Source organism: Schistocerca nitens, chromosome 1 (genome assembly GCF_023898315.1).
Source record: "Schistocerca nitens isolate TAMUIC-IGC-003100 chromosome 1, iqSchNite1.1, whole genome shotgun sequence".
Taxonomy (NCBI): domain Eukaryota; kingdom Metazoa; phylum Arthropoda; class Insecta; order Orthoptera; family Acrididae; genus Schistocerca; species Schistocerca nitens.
The window spans coordinates 662093839-662110060 of record NC_064614.1 but is presented as its reverse complement, the minus strand read 5'-3'; the positions used below and the strand labels follow the sequence as shown (position 1 = coordinate 662110060).

At 40.9% G+C, this 16222-nt stretch overlaps 1 protein-coding gene across 1 annotated transcript in view; it reads left to right on the top strand.

Moving 5' to 3' along the window:
* LOC126259167 (MMS19 nucleotide excision repair protein homolog) overlaps positions 1 to 16222 on the top strand; it is a 269613-nt gene that overhangs the window by 7198 nt on the left and 246193 nt on the right. The gene's annotated exons all lie outside the window — the stretch shown is intronic.

The following is a 16222-nucleotide window of genomic DNA, read 5'->3' as shown; positions in this document are numbered from 1 at the left end:
TGATTTACGTTTCTGCAGGACACAGTGGACTGCACCTTGCACTCACACTGAATGCTGTAGACAGCAGGCATGTGGTGAGGTTTCTAATTTTCTATGGTGGTCAGATGATTGTTTTAACATTGCATTTATTCAGAATCCTTGTGATCTTGGCTTTTCGTGGTCACACATATGTCAGTAATGCCAGGTGCCTTGCTCTCTTTCTGTGTTGTTTCAACATTACACATTCTTCATATTGCCTTCTTAATTAGTGTACCAGTGTAGCAATTCCTCTGCAAGACCTGCCTCGGGTGTTACAGTTTGGTGTGCAGGCTTTCTTGATCATCCTTTTTCAAACAGGGTATACAAAACAACTAACAGTGTAACAGATCAGTTTTCCCCCACTTATGTGGCAGTCTAAAAATACATATAAGCGTGATGTTCACTGTCAACTTGCCAAAATATGCACTCTCCAAATATCTGGCAGAACACCCTGACCCTTTGTCAAAACATAGTGACCACCACATGAATAGCTTGTACGAGTTCGTGAAATTGTTAAAGTATATCTGACTCAGCAAGAACATTATTTGCATGGAGCATTTTGTGGAAGTAGCCACTGGGACTGTGTGCTTTCAGTCGAAGCATTTCTGTAGATATATAGAAGAATCCTGCATTGTGTGACTACATAGCAGAGTATATATGGTTAAATATGTTGGACATTTGAATGCTGGCCGTGAGAGCAAAAAACTCACCACAGAAGAAGAGACAGATGGCTGTCTTCCATTCCTTCACATTTGGGCACAGAAAGTACATACAGGAAATTGATGCATATGGATCTCTGTATGCATCCAGCTGCCACCATACATCCCAACACTGCATTGTTGTGAGAACTGTTTCATATGACTATAATGTCAATGAGACACTGTTAGAATCGCCAGCTCATACAAATACAATACTCTGTAGGGATATGAAATGGAATGATCACATGGGTTCAGTTATGGGTAAGCATGTGGTAGACTTCGGTTTAATGGTAGAACACTGGAGAAGTGCAATCAGTCTACTAAAGAGGTTGCTTACAGATCACTTGTGCGACATATCCTAGAATATTGTTCAAGTGTGGGGGACCTGTACCAGATAGGACTAACAGGGGATTTGGAGCTTATACGTAGAAGGGCAGGACAAATGGTCACAGGTTTGTTTAATCCAGGGGAGAGTGTCACAGAGATACTGAAGGAACTGAAAGGGCAGACTCTTGAAGACAGGCGTAAATTATCCCGAGAAAGTCTATTAACAAAGTTTCAAGAACCAGCTTTAAATGATTACTCTTGGAATATAGTACATCTCCCTGTGTATTGCTCAAGCAGGGATTGTGAGGATAAGATTAGAATAATTGCTGCACACACGAAGGCATTCAAACACTCATTCTTCCCATGCTCCATATGTGAATGGAACAGGAAGAAACACTAATAACTGGTACAGTGAGATGTAGCCTCTGTCATGCACCTCACAGTGGTTTGCAGAGTGTGGATGTAGATGTAGCTGCGAGTGGCCAGGAAAGCCTGTCTGTTAAATACAGGAATGGCTAAAGTGATACAAAAATTAAGAAGGTAATATCTTTAATGTTGATCACTGAAGTAACATAGGAAGACAGCAAGTGACTGGTGTTTGTACCATACATAGGACTATCAGTGGCAGTTACAGACCATTTTGTCACCAAGATCATCAACCCAAACCGATAGTAAAGAAACATGAAGCTATGGTTGTGCCAATTTAATTATATCATGAATAATCTGCAAATAATATTAAAGGATATAAAGTTACGCACCATAAATACATCACCTCACTCTTGGCCCCTCATTGTTTAGCTAAGCCTATTGTCTCATTGGATATGCAGAACTGACACTTTACCAACCTTTACGCTGCAAAGGAAATATGTTGTTTCTTGCACTACCCCTCATCTAGGCTTAAGCCCAGTTTACTAGTTACAGTATATCACAAACCATTGTATTGGGCCCAGCACATCACACTGTATTGTAACCTCTTTCATTGTAAAGCCAGTTAGTAGAGAAATATGTGACATTATAAATTATTTGTTTATTTATTGTATACATGTTTGTATCATTGTGATACTGGAAAGCCCTGGTGGAACACAATTACACTAACAGAAAAAAGATCACAGCACCAAAAAATAATTAATGTAAAGTAATGAAATTTCTGGAATACATCTGTCTAGGTAACATATTTGAATCACTAACATTGTGAGATCACAGGTTAGTGTAAGTGTGAGATAAGCCATTGCACATGTGAAATGCTGGTACATTAATAACTGATGTAAGTACCTGAATATTGAATGCATCATGCAGATGTGCATGCATTGTGTTGTCCAGGAGACAGTTGTCTTGTCTGTGGGCTGGAGTTCCATGCCTATTGCACTTGATCTGTCAGTATAGGTGCAGTTAATACTGGTTGTGAATGATGCTAGAGTTGTCATCCATTGATGTCCTGTATGTGCTTGATTGTAGACAGATCTGGTGATTGAGGAGGCCAAGGCAACATGTCAACACTCTGTGAAGAATGTAGGGCTTACAGCAGCAGTATGTGGATGAACATTATCTTGTTGGAAAACACCCCCAAGAATGCTGTTCATGAATTTCAGCACATGAATAGTAATGTTGGAAATGATGAATAATTGCTGCTTGAATAATTGAAAAAAAATGTCTGGAAAGAATAGTTGAAAAAAAAATTGGAAGGTAATTTCTGAATCTGTACTCAAACCTGGGTGACTTTAACTGATATCAATATCAACAGACCTTCAATACCAATACATTCAAGATCAGTATTCATAATTTGCGTTACATTCTGCTTCACATTAATTCCACTGTGCGTAGTCTTGATTATAACAATGCCGATGCAGGATCGCTCCTCCACTGCTAGTGCAAATTCCTCTTGTTTGCTCCGAATCCCCAAATGCTGGATCTCGGCAGCAGGTGAAATTATGAACAGACAGGGCCGCATGTCTCACATATGCGAATTAATTTTACCTTTCTAATATCTTTTTATAACAGTTTTAATCTACGGTTGAGCTATACAAAATGGTTCAAATGGCTCTGAGCACTATGGGACTTAACTTCTAAGGTCATCAGTCCCCTAGAACTTAGAACTACTTAAACCTAACTAACCTAAGGACATCACACACATCCATGCCCGAGGCAGGATTTGAACCTGCGACCATAGCGGACACGCGGTTCCAGACTGCAGCGCCTTTAACCGCTTGGCCACACCGGCCGGCTGAGATATACATTTTTTAACAATGATGATATGCTGGATCCAAGCATACATCCACAAGCTACCACTTATAGAAACAACTGGGTGAAGATACAGGAATTAATAAGTTGAAGACTGGATTTCTTCTTTTTTTCATGCAGATGTATCAAAACATTATTCTTGCTACAAAACAACTTTTTAATTTACATTTGGCATTGTGTATATCCCATTCAGTTTACATATAGCTTAACGTATGAAAAGAAAAGAACAAAAATATAATATGATTCAACACACACAACAGATTGGATCACCAGATTGACGTACAAATTGCAGTCAGGGTGCTCTTGATGTCATACAAAATCACACCCCAGACCACAACTCTAGGTGTTGGTCCAGTGTTTAGCTTGCAGACAAGTTGATTGCAGGCCCTCAGTTGGCATCCTTGTAACCAACACACGGTCATCACTGGCACTCAGGCAGAACCAGCTTTCATCAGAAGACACAAAAGATCTCCATCCTGCCCTCCAAATAGCTCTCGCTTGACAACACTGATGTTGCAGATGGGAGGTCAATGGAATGCACTCTGCAGGTGGTCTGGCTTAGAGCTGTCCTTCAAGTAACTTATCTGTAGCAGTTTGTTGTGACACTTTGGTGTCAACTGCTGCTCAGATTGCTGCTACAGATGCTGTACGATGCACCAGCCACCTTGGTAGTGCCACATGGTCATCCCGACTCTGGTCTTCTTGCGACTTTACAGTCTTGTGAGCACCGCACCCAGAAGTTATGTTCAGTGGCTACATTCCTGCCAAATCTTTCTGCAATATCACAGAAGGAATATCCAGTTTCTCGTAGCCCTATTGCACAACCTTTTTCAGACTCGGTGAGGTATTGATAAGGGTGTCTTTGTCACCGTAAAGGCATTCTTGATTAATATCAACTCACTGCGTCCAGTCTCAAAGATAACTAGTGCTCATGACCATTACAGCATGTATTTGAATCAAACATGGGTTGCATCATCGTAGTGCCACTCGTACATGACTATTGAATGGACATCATCTTTCAGAGTAGAAACATGCCTACCAACTTGTGTTTATCTCTTATAACTCCTTCTTGTGCGTGGACACACACACACACACACACACACACACACACACACACACACACACACTCTCTCTCTCTTTGTTGTCCTGACCGACAACCATTGTAGCCCTGTGTGTGTTTCAATTTTGTGTTAGTTAGCATTGAGTAGTGACATTGTCTGGAAGCTTATCTCCTTATACAGCCTTGTTTATATGCCTGACAACTGCACAATGCCTTAACTGTTCGATCAGTGATTACTTTTATTCCTATTATTTCTACAAGCACTGAAAATCTACATCACATCCGTTCTTTGCAAACCATTCTAGAGGATACTTCCCATTGTGTCAGTTATTAGAGCTTCTTTTAGCTCCATTCACATATAGAGTGGGGGAAGAATGAGTACTTAAATGCCTGTGTGCTTTCTGTAATTAGTTTAATCTTGTCCTTCGTATCACCACAGGAATGATACATAGAGGGTTGTAGTATATTCCTAGATTCATGACTTAATGCTGGTTCTTGAAACTTTGTTAGTAGGCCTTCTACGAATAATTTGCATTTGCCTTAATGTGTCGCCCACCTCAGTTTTTTTTTAGCATTGCCATGATAGACTCCCAGTGTCAGACAAACCTGTGACCATATTTGCTACCCTGTTTTTTTGTGTACATTCTATATTCTCTATTAGAGCTTTTTAGTATGTGTCACTTAAATTATAGGGCGGGCCATAGAAGTGTTTTGTAACTGATTTTCTTTGTAGACCAGTTACATTTCCTTAGTATTCTACCAGTACACCAAAGTCTGCTACTTGCTTTGCTTGTAACAGGGCGATTGTGATCATTCCAGAATTCGAATCAAGAACAGTTGCTGCCAACATGAGTAACTTAAAGGTAGATGTCCTTTGAGTAGTGAAGCAACTTAAATCGCTTAATAAAAGCAAGTCCTCCGATCCAGACTGTGTACCAGTTATGCTCTTTCAGATTATGTTGATGCAGTAGCTCCATACTTAACAACCATATACATCTGCTTGCTTGATGAACTATCCATACCCATAGATTGGAAAGTTGTAGAGGTTGCACCAATATTCAAGAAAGGCAGTAAGAGTAATCTACTAAATTAAATGCCCATGTCATTAATGTCGATATGCAGCAGACTTTTGTAACATACATTGTGTTTGAACATTTTGAATTACCTTGAAGAGAACAGTCTACTGACACACAGTCAACACAGATTTAGAAGGCATTGTTCTTGTGAAACTCGACTAGCTCTTTAGTCACATGAAGTGTTGAGTGTTATTGACAAGGGATTTCAAATTGATTTTGTATTTCTAGATTTCGAGAAGGCTTTTGACACCATAATCAAATTGCATGCTTATGGAATATCGTCTTACTTAAGCAACTGGATTCCTGTCAGAGAGGTCACAGGTCGAAGTAACTGATGGAAAGTCATAGAGTAAAACAGAATTGATGTCTGGTGTTTCTCAAGGTAGTGTTATAGGCCCTCTGCTGTTCCTTATTTATGTAAATGATTTAGGGGATGATCTGAGCACCTGCCTTAGGTTGTTTGCAGATCACACTGTCATTTACCGCTTACTAAAGTCGTCAGAAGAACAAAACAAATTGCAAAACAGTTTAGAAAAGATATTTGTGTGGTGTGAAAATTGGCAATTGACCCTAAATAATGAAAAGTGTGAGGTCATCCACATAAGTGCTAAAGGAATCCATTAAACTTCAGTTACACAATAAACCAATCAAATCTAAAGGCCATAAATTCAACTAAATTCCTAGGAACTACAATTACGAACAGCTTAAATAGGAAAGGATACATAGAAAATGTTGTGGGGAAATCGAACCAAAGACTGCATTTTATTGGCAGTACACTTAGAAGATGCAACAGATCTACTAAAGAGACTTCCTACACTACTCTTGTCCATCCTCTTATGGAGTACCACTACATGGCATGGAATCCTTACCAATTAGGGTTAACAGAGTACATCGAGAATGTTCAAAGAAGGGCAGCACATTTTGTATTATCAAGAAACGGTGGAAAGAGAGTCACAGACATGATACAGGATTTTGGATGCAAATCATTAAAACAAAGATGTTTCTTGTTGCAACAGGATCTTTTCATGAAATTTCAATCACTAGCTGTCTCCTCTGAATGAGAAAATATTTTGCTGATGCCGACCTACATAGGGAGAAACAATCATCAGAATAAAACAGGAAAGATCAGAGCTCCCATGAAAACATACAGTTGTTCGTTTTTTCTGTGCGCTGTTTGAGAGTGGAATAATAGAGAATTATTGTGCTGGTGGTTTGATGAACCCTCTTCCAGGCAGTTAAGTGTGATTAGCAGATTATCCACATAGATGTATATGTTGATGACATCCCTACAAATTGTTACACTTAGATATTTGATTCCAGTTGTGACAAATTAATATTGTGGTCATAGGATACTACATTTCTTTTTACATTTGAATTGTGTAAAATTTTACATTTCAGAACATTTAAATCAAGTTAATAATTTTTGCATCACTGTGAAATCTTGTCAAGATCCAAATGAATATTTGTGCAACTTTTTTTCAGACAGTACTTTGCTATAGACAGCTGCATCATTTACAGTTTGCGGTTACTATCAATATTATTTGCAAGGTCATTAACATACAAAATTAACCCCAATACCCCCAACATACATCCCTGTGTTACTTTTACATCTGTTGATAATGCTCTGTCCAAGATGACACACTATATGCTCCTTACCTAAAAATCCTCAATCTAGTCATGAATATCCTTTAATACCCCATAAAACGGTGCCGTCTATAATAAACATAGGTCTGATACTAAGTCAAATGCTTTTTGGAAAACAGATATACGGCATCTATCTGACGACCTTAATATATAACTTTTAGAGTGTTACGTGAGAAAAATGCGAGTTATGTTTCACGTGATCAGTGGTTTTAGTACACCATTGAGGAGGTTATTCTTTTCCAGTTGTCTCATTATGTGTGAACTCTGAATATATTAGACGATTCTACAACAAATAGATGCCAAGGATATTTAATGGTACTTACCCTTCTTGTAGACAGGATGACCTTTTCCCTCTTCCAGCCACTAGGCACAGTTTTTTTGTTTGATGGATTTATGGTATGTAACAATATAATAAAAAGGAAAGTTGCTACTCACCATATAGTGGAGTCCAGAAAGGCACAACAAAAAGACTGTCTGAAAGTTAGCTATCAAGTAACAAACCTTTGTCAACAGTAGAGAACATAATCACATGCACACACACACACCCACACCCAGACACAACTCACACACACATGACCACAGTCTCTGGTAGCTAGAGCCAGACTCGAGCAACAAGGCTTATGGTAGACGCAACCAGGTGGGGGTAAGGAGGAGGTTGGGACGGGGAGGGGGACGAGTAGCAAGGTAAGGGTCAGGGATGGTAAAGTGCTGCTGGGAGTGTGCGGGGATGAGGTAGAGAGTGGGGCAGCTAGGTGCAGTCAGGAGATTAGACGGAGGGTTGGGGAGAGAGGGGTGGGATAGTGGAAAAGGAGAGAAGTAAAAAGACAGGGTGCATTGGTGGAAAAGAGGACTGTTTAGTGCTGGAATGGGAACAGGGAAGTGGCTAATGGGTAAAGACAGTGACTAACAAAGATTGAGGTCAGGAGGATTACAGAAACATAGGCTATATTGCATGGAGAGTTCCCACTGCACAATTCAAAAAGGCTGGTGTTAGTGGGAAGGTTCCCGATGGCACAGACTGTGAAACAGTCACTGAATGAAGGTTGTTCTGTTGGGCAGCGTGCTCAGCTGCAACAGGGTGGTTCAGTTATTTCTTGGCCACAGTTTGTCAGTGGCCATTCATGTGGACAGATAGCTTGTTGGTTGTCATGTTCATTTAGAATGCATCGCAGTGGTTGCACCTTAGCTTGTATATCACATGTTTGTATGGAAGGGACTTCTTGGTATGGAATGGGTGGCAGCTGTTGAAATGAAGGCATTGCTTGTGGTTGGTAGGTAGGTTTGAAATGGACAGAGAGATACTTTGAGGTGGAGGTCAACATCGAGGAAGGTGGCTTGATGGGTAGAGTATGACATGTGAAGTGAATGGGGGAGAACGTTTCGAGGTTCTGGAGGAAAGTGGATAAGGTACCCTAACCCTGGAGGAAAGTGGATAAGGTACCCTAACCCTAGATCCTTCCCCCATGAACCATGGACCTTGCCGTTGGTGGGGAGGCTTGCGTGCCTCAGCGATACAGATGGCCGTACCGTAGGTGCAACCACAACGGAGGGGTATCTGTTGAGAGGCCAGACAAACATGTGGTTCCTGAAGAGGGGCAGCAGCCTTTTCAGTAGTTGCAGGGGCAACAGTCTGGATGATTGACTGATCTGGCCTTGTAACATTAACCAAAACGGCCTTGCTGTGCTGGTACTGCGAACGGCTGAAAGCAAGGGGAAACTACGGCCGTAATTTTTCCCGAGGACATGCAGCTTTACTGTATGATTAAATGATGATGGCGTCCTCTTGGGTAAAATATTCCGGAGGTAAAATAGTCCCCCATTCGGATCTCCGGGCGGGGACTACTCAAGAGGACGTTGTTATCAGGAGAAAGAAAACTGGCGTCCTACGGATCGGAGCGTGGAATGTCAGATCCCTTAATCGGGCAGGTAGGTTAGAAAATTTAAAAAGGGAAATGGATAGGTTAAAGTTAGATATAGTGGGAATTAGTGAAGTTCGGTGGCAGGAGGAACAAGACTTTTGGTCAGGTGATTACAGGGTTATAAATACAAAATCAAATAGGGGTAATGCAGGAGTAGGTTTAATAATGAATAAAAAAATAGGAGTGCGGGTTAGCTACTACAAACAGCATAGTGAACGCATTATTGTGGCCAAGATAGACACAAAGCCCATGCCTACTACAGTAGTACAAGTCTATATGCCAACTAGCTCTGCAGATGATGAAGAAATTGATGAAATGTATGACGAGATAAAAGAAATTATTCAGGTAGTGAAGGGAGACGAAAATTTAATAGTCATGGGTGACTGGAATTCGTCAGTAGGAAAAGGGAGAGAAGGAAACATAGTAGGTGAATATGGATTGGGGGGAAGAAATGAAAGAGGAAGCCGCCTTGTAGAATTTTGCACAGAGCATAACTTAATCATTGCTAACACTTGGTTCAAGAATCATAAAAGAAGATTGTATACCTGGAAGAATCCTGGAGATACTAATAGGTATCAGATAGATTATATAATGGTAAGACAGAGATTTAGGAACCAGGTTTTAAATTGTAAGACATTTCCAGGGGCAGATGTGGATTCTGACCACAATCTATTGGTTATGAACTGCAGATTGAAACTGAAGAAACTGCAAAAAGGTGGGAATTTAAGGAGATGGGACCTGGATAAACTGAAAGAACCAGAGGTTGTAGAGAGTTTCAGGGAGAGCATAAGGGAACAATTGACAGGAATGGGGGAAAGAAATACAGTAGAAGAAGAATGGGTAGCTCTGAGGGATGAAGTAGTGAAGGCAGCAGAGGATCAAGTAGGTAAAAAGACGAGGGCTAATAGAAATCCTTGGGTAACAGAAGAAATATTGAATTTAATTGATGAAAGGAGAAAATATAAAAATGCAGTAAATGAAGCAGGCAAAAGGGAATACAAACGTCTCAAAAATGAGATCAACAGAAAGTGCAAAATGGCTAAGCAGGGATGGCTAGAGGACAAATGTAAGGATGTAGAGGCTTGTCTCAGTAGGGGTAAGATAGATACTGCCTACAGGAAAATTAAAGAGACCTTTGGAGAGAAGAGAACCACTTGTATGAATATCAAGAGCTCAGATGGCAACCCAGTTCTAAGCAAAGAAGGGAAGGCAGAAAGGTGGAAGGAGTATATAGAGGGTTTATACAAGGGCGATGTACTTGAGGACAGTATTATGGAAATGGAAGAGGATGTAGATGAAGATGAAATGGGAGATAAGATACTGCGTGAAGAGTTTGACAGAGCACTGAAAGACCTGAGTCGAAACAAGGCCCCGGGAGTAGACAACATTCCATTAGAACTACTGATGGCCTTGGGAGAGCCAGTCATGACAAAACTCTACCATCTGGTGAGCAAGATGTATGAGACAGGCGAAATACCCACAGACTTCAAGAAGAATATAATAATTCCAATACCAAAGAAAGCAGGTGTTGACAGATGTGAAAATTACCGAACTATCAGTTTAATAAGTCACAGCTGCAAAATACTAACGCTAATTCTTTACAGACGAATGGAAAAACTGGTAGAAGCGGACCTCGGGGAAGATCAGTTTGGATTCCGTAGAAATGTTGGAACACGTGAGGCAATACTAACCTTACGACTTATCCTGGAAGAAAGATTAAGAAAAGGCAAACCTACGTTTCTAGCATTTGTAGACTTAGAGAAAGCTTTTGACAACGTTAACTGGAATACTCTCTTTCAAATTCTGAAGGTGGCAGGGGTAAAATACAGGGAGCGAAAGGCTATTTACAATTTGTACAGAAACCAGATGGCAGTTATAAGAGTCGAGGGGCATGAAAGGGAAGCAGTGGTTGGGAAAGGAGTGAGACAGGGTTGTAGCCTCTCCCCGATGTTATTCAATCTGTATATTGAGCAAGCAGTAAAGGAAACAAAAGAAAAATTCGGAGTAGGTATTAAAATTCATGGAGAAGAAGTAAAAACTTTGAGGTTCGCCGATGACATTGTAATTCTGTCAGAGACAGCAAAGGACTTGGAAGAGCAGTTGAAAGGAATGGACAGTGTCTTGAAAGGAGGATATAAGATGAACATCAACAAAAACAAAACGAGGATAATGGAATGTAGTCAAATTAAATCGGGTGATGCTAAGGGGATTAGATTAGGAAATGAGACACTTAAAGTAGTAAAGGAGTTTTGCTATTTAGGGAGTAAAATAACTGATGATGGTCGAAATAGAGAGGATATAAAATGTAGACTGGCAATGGCAAGGAAAGCGTTTCTGAAGAAGAGAAATTTGTTAACATCGAGTATAGATTTAAATGTCAGGAAGTCGTTTCTGAAAGTATTTGTATGGAGTGTAGCCATGTATGGAAGTGAAACATGGACGATAACAAGTTTGGACAAGAAGAGAATAGAAGCTTTCGAAATGTGGTGCTACAGAAGAATGCTGAAGATAAGATGGGTAGATCACGTAACTAATGAGGAGGTATTGAATAGGATTGGGGAGAAGAGAAGATTGTGGCACAACTTGACTAGAAGAAGGGATCGGTTGGTAGGACATGTTTTGAGGCATCAAGAGATCACAAATTTAGCGTTGGAGGGCAGCGTGGAGGGTAAAAATCGTAGAGGGAGACCAAGAGATCAATACACTAAGCAGATTCAGAAGGATGTAGGTTGCAGTAGGTACTGGGAGATGAAGAAGCTTGCACAGGATAGAGTAGCATGGAGAGCTGCATCAAACCAGTCTAAGGACTGAAGACCACAACAACAACAACCCTAGATCCAGATCACGAAAATGTCATCAGTTAATCTTAACTTGGGGAAGGGTTTGGGATTCTGGGTGTTTAAGAATGTTTCCTCTAGAAGGCCTATGAATAGGTTGTCATAGGATGGTGCCATGCAGGTGCCCATAGTGGAAGGCCGGACTTGTTTGTAGGTAATGCCTTCAAAAGAGAAGTATTGTTGGTGAGGATACAGTTGGCCATGGCGACTAGGGAAGTAGGGATGTTAGTGTAGAGGGGGATGGCATCGATAGTGACAGGTAGAGCATGCTGTGGTAAAGGGACAGGAACTGTGGATAGCCTGTGGAGAAAATGGTTGGTGTCTTTTATGTAGGAGGCTAGGTCACGGGTAATGGGCTGAAGTGTTGGTCTATGAGAGCAGAGATTCTCTCAGTGGGGACATAGTAACTGGCTACAATGGGGCATCCTGAGTGGTTGGGTTTGTGGGCTTTAGGGGGCATGTAGAAGGTAGGAACTAAGGTGCAACCACTGTGCTGCATTCTATGTGGGCATGACAACCAGCAAGCTGTCTGTTCACATAAATAGCCACCGACAAACTGTGGCCAAGAAACAACTGGACCGCCCTGTTGCAGCTGAGCACACCACCCAACACGAGTCCTTCATTCCAGTGAGTGCTTCACAGCCTGTACCATCTGGATCCTTCCCTCCAACATCAGCTTTTCTGAACTGCGCAGCTGGGAGCTCTCCATGCAACATATTCTATGTTCCTGTAACCCTCGTGACCTCAACCTTCAGTAGTCGTTGTCTTGCCCATATAGCCCCTTCCCTGCTCCCATTCCAGCACTACACAGCCCTCTCTTCCATTAGTGCACCCAGTCTTTTTACTTTTCTCCTTTTCCATCATTCCCTCCCTCCCCTCCCTCTCCCCCGCCCACTGTGTAACTTCCTGACTGCACCTAGCTCCCTCACTTTCCACCCCGTCCCTGTATGCTCCCAGCAGCACTTTATCATCCCTGACCCCTATCCTGCTATCTCCCCCCCCCCCCCCCCCCAGCCTCCACCCACCCGATTATGTCTCCCATAATGCCATGCTGCTCGCAGTCTGGTTCTAGCTGCCAGATACTGTGGTCATGTGCGAGTGAGTTGCATTTGTGTGAGTGTGTGTATGTTGTCTACTTTTGACAAAGGTGTTGTTGGCTGAAAGCTAACTTTCAGACATAATTTTTTTGGGCCTTTCTGCGACCCAGCATCTCTGCTATATGTTGAGTAGCAACTATCCTTTTCATTATATTGTTACATCCCATCCTGGATTTTCCATTGTTGGATTTTTGGTATATTATGATTAAAAAAGGAGCGAATTCTGCCACAAATTTGTAATAGTATCTGATAGGGATTCCATTTGACTCTAAAACTTTGTTCAATTTCAGCTGTTTCTTAGCACCACTCACTGTAGTAGTATATCATCCATCCTTGCAGTGTGGCAAGATTTAAACTGGGGCAATACTTCTTGATTTTTCTTTGTAAAGTAACATTTGAGATTGTACTTCAGCATTTCTGCTTTTTATTTGCTATTCTCTATTTCCGTTCCTATATGGTTACTAACTTTGGTGCCACTAACACTCCATCCATATAAGCAGAATTTCTCTGGGTTTTGTGTGATGTCATTATATAATTTGCTGCTACGCTAGTCATTGAAAACGTCATGCTTCACTTGACAACGAAACACATTTTGTTCCACATTTGAAATGTGATAAGATTATGCTTGAAAAGATTAAACAGCACATCTGATTTCATCTGTATACTCAACTGATTTCCATGGGTGATGCTGTTGTACTGACAGACATAACAATAATGAGAGATTTTTATATTTATGTTTGAATTGTAGAAATTGGTTTCTGATGTAGTTGAAAAGTATGTCTGTGGTGTGGTATGTGTTTAGAAAACCGTACTTTTTTTTCAGTTAAAACATGGCTACTTGCTACTCATTTACACGATCAGTTCTGAATCACATTAGCATTATAATATATCGATCTGGATGCTGTACAGCCAGGTAACACTGTTTGAACAGAGACACAACATTAAGGAAATAGGGTAGAAGCAGTAGCAGAGCTATATTGATGACTAAATTTACCTCCGTTTACATGTACTTGTACACCTATGTCCAGAGTCCACAAACCACCATAGGTGCGTGAAAGAGCCTTTTTGTGTCACTACAAGTTATTTCCTTTCCTGTTCCACTTGCAGATAGAGCAAGGGAAAAACAGCTGTCTGAAAGCCTCCATAAGAGCCCTAATTTCTCATACCTTATCTTGATGGTCCTTATGTGGAATGTATGTTGCCAGCTATAGAAGTGTTGTGCAGTCAGCTGCAAATGCCAGTTCTCTAAATTTCCACAATAGTGCCTTGCAACAAAAGCTTCTTCTGCCCTCCGGGGATTCCCATTTGTGTTCATGAAGCATCTCCATAGTATTTGTGTGCTGATTCAATGTACCGGTAATGAATCTGGTGGCAAACATCTGTGTTGCTTCCGTTAACCTGATCCAATGGGGATCCCAGACACTCAAAGAATGGGGCACTTAAGCACTCTATATGCCATTTCCTTTATGGGTGAACTAATATTCCCAAAATTTTCTCAATAAGATGAAAAACATGCTGTGTCAGTACTAGTCATTAGTATTAAAGGATAGGATTGATTGATTGAGTTGGAGTTACCAGAAAATAATTATACATTTTTTTCTGTCATAAGTAACATAAGAAAAGATAACAAACAGTTTTCAGACATGGGTTTTAAGTAGATCTCCAAAAGAAAAACTATAACGCACCAAGTTGTATGGATCACTAGCTTCCTGACCACAAAATCCTTAACAGTGCCAGTGTAATTAAAGAAAAAAAAACAGTTACTAACAAAGAGATAGAGAGGCCGGCCAGTACTTACATCAGCTCAGTACAGCCGATAGATACACAAAACAGAACAGAAAATTTACGTTCCTAGCTTTCGGAACTTTGTTCCTTCATAAGGGAGGAGAGAGGGGGGAAAAAGGGAAGAAAGGAAAGTGGATTCAGTTACTCACAACCCAGGTTATGAAGCAACAGTGAAAGGTAAACAGGGAGGGTAGCAAGGATGGAGGAATGGTTGTCAGAGGGAAGCCAAAGATATTCTACTGTAAGTACTGTGCCAGCTTCAAACCAAAGAGGATGCATACAGAAGTAAAGAGGTATATAGTATAAAGATAAACACAACTATGTAGGATGAAAAGATGTGTGAATGGCTAAAGAGGAAAGGGAAAGAGGAGAATGCGCTCAGCCAGCTTAGTTGTTGTCATACTGATGTAAAAGGCTTTGCAGTGCAGGCATGTCAGCTGATAAATGACATGCTTTGTTTCACTTGTGGCCCTGGCTTGAATTGAATTGTGTATGTTTTACCAGTAGTGGGGCTGGAATAGGTGGTTGTGGGAAGATGCATGGGGCAGGCTTTACAGCGGGGTCGGTTACAGGTGTAGGAACCGCTGGGTAGAGAAGGTGGTCAGGGAATATTGTAGGGTTTGACAAGGATGTTACGGAGGTTAGGGGTGCAACGAAAGGCAACTTTGGGTGGTGTGAGGAGAATATTGTCAAGGGATGATCTCATTTCAGGGCTTGACTTGAGAAAGTCATATCCCTGGCGGAGTAATTTGTTGATGTATTCGAGGCCAGGATAATATTGGGTGACAAGGGGGATGCTTCTGTGTGGTGTAGAGGTAGGAACATTGTTGCTGGGCAGGGAGAAATGTATTGCTCGGGAGATCTGTTTGAGGACAAGGTCTGCAGGATAGTTGCGGGAGAGGAAAGCACTGGTCAAGTTATTGGTGTAATTGTTGAGGGAATTATCACTGGAGCAGATACGTTTGCCATGAATACCTAGGCTGTAGGGAAGGGAGCCACCTTCCTGAATGTTGACCGTCTTGTTGAAGCTCACATCCACACCTCTGTCCACATCAAACCCACAAACAAACAACAGTACCTTCACTTTGATAGCTGCCATCCATTCCACATCAAACGCTAGGAACGTAAATTTTCTGTTCTGTTTTGTGTATCTATCGGCTGTACTGAGTTGAGGTAAGTACTGTCCAGCCCCTCTATCTCTTTGTTAGTATTTCTTTCACATCTTTATATGAGATTTTCCATTAATCATTTAAAAATACAGTTAACAACAATTAAAATATCATTTTTAAAATCGTCTCAGAGTGGAAAACAATTAAAGGAATTGATTAATCATACAGTAAGGTTGGAAATCAAATTTCTAAATTTCAGTGTAATCTTAAAATTTGACTGTTTGAGATACACAATTGTAAAAATTCAGAACAGTAGCTTTCCTTTTAGAAATAGCATGGATGTTTGTCAGTGGCTACCATGAACACCCATTTTGTTGCAAGACATTTTGTCCTCCCTCACACATACAGTGTATG